A 1,833-nucleotide genomic window follows, 5' to 3' on the forward strand; every position below is an offset into this window, starting at 1 on the left:
TCTCAGTGTAAAAAATTCTAAAATTATTTTCCTTAATCTCAAACTCACAGCAAATTTCTACAACTTGATAGGAATTAATTTAAAATGTAAAAGCCAAGATGATGGGTTGCATACATATTGGGCCTTTCGGTATAATACCTGGAAATAATCAGTTTTATTGCCAGTTTTCTTCAGACAAGTCAGGGGATGGATACATGAACATTTCCAATTCACTGAATGTATTGGACTGTATTTACATCAGTTATGAAGAAATACAAACAGTATGGCACTCTATGGTAAATCTGTGTGGAGTAGACAGTTCTTAAAAAACTGACTGTACAAGAAGAAGAGTGAGGAAAGCCACCAAGACACCAAGACAACCCAGAAGACGTTATAGGCTTCTGTGGCTGTGATTGGAGAAATTGTGCATAGTGCATGTTTTGTATTTTGTATCCCCAGTTATACAGCTTCATGATGAAGTGGTATAGAGGAGGATTTTCTTAAAAAGAAGACCTGAAAGTTCAACTACAATTTGCCAAAAGGTACATCTGAGATGTAAGCCTAGATTTAGGACGGCATTTTAGGGCCACATTGAATTTATTTATTTTTTTAGACTTCGAGAGTAAAGTCGTAATATTACGAGAATAAAGTCGGAATTTTAAGACTTCGAGAATAAAGTCGTAATGTTACTAGAATAAAGTCGTAATTTTACGAGTAAATTTGTAATTTTACAGGAATAAAGTCATAATACTATGAGAATAAATTCATAATTTTACGAGAATAAAGTCATAATATAATATTTCGACTTTTTTCTTGTAATATTACCACTTTTTTTCTCATAAAATTATGACTTTTTTCTCGTAACATTACAACTTTATTCTCGTAATATTACAACTTTTTTCTCGTAATATTACGACTTTATTCTCGAAGTCCAAAAAGAAAAAAAAGAAAAAAAAAGAAAAAGAAATTCAATGTGGCCCTAAAACTCCTTCGTATAGATTTGATGTTTTGGTAAAAGAAAATCCTCCTCTATACCACTTCATCATGAAGCTGTATAACCGACTCCGGATAAAGCGGAAGAAAATGGATGGATGGATAATAATAATAATGATGATGATGATACTACTACTACTACTACTACCAATAATAATAAAAGTTATTATCATTATTATTATTATTGTTGTTATTATTTTATTATTATTATTATTATTATTATTTATTAGCAGGGGTGGTGGCCAAGTGCTTGGTTTCAGTGCAGAATGTTCCGGGTTCAAATCCCACCCCTGCCACATTTCTCCACGTAATGCGTCAGGAAGGGCATCCGGCGTAAAACCTGTGCCAATTCAACATGCAGATCCACCTTGGATTTGCTGTGGGGACTCTGAGTGCAAAACAAGGGAGCAATAATAATAATAATAATAATAATAATAATAATAGCAGTATTAGTATTTTCTATAATGTGACACCTTCACGTGAATGCACTTTTTGGGTATCTGTAGAAATCTGATTTATTTATTTATTTATTTATTTATTTCCCCCCCCCCCCCTGTAGAAACGTGATTAAATTGTCTAACTAAAGCAAGCTGGCGCGTTGCGTTCAGGTTACATTGAGCTCTATGTGTCACGGGAAATTCTAATGAGGATTGGTCAGAAAGGCAGATCTTTGAAATGGGGAAAAAGTAAGTGGACTCGAGTTTAAATAATGAATGTGCATTTTTGTGAATTACTTGTAAATTCTGGACTGGATTACAATAGATAAAATACAGAGAATAAGTTGAATCTCACGGCACCGACGGATTTTAATGTAACGCAATGGGCCCGCCCATATTACGCCACCTGCACGAGCGTGAGACC

This window comes from Thalassophryne amazonica, chromosome 5 (assembly GCF_902500255.1).
Source record: "Thalassophryne amazonica chromosome 5, fThaAma1.1, whole genome shotgun sequence".
NCBI classification, from domain to species: Eukaryota; Metazoa; Chordata; class Actinopteri; order Batrachoidiformes; family Batrachoididae; genus Thalassophryne; species Thalassophryne amazonica.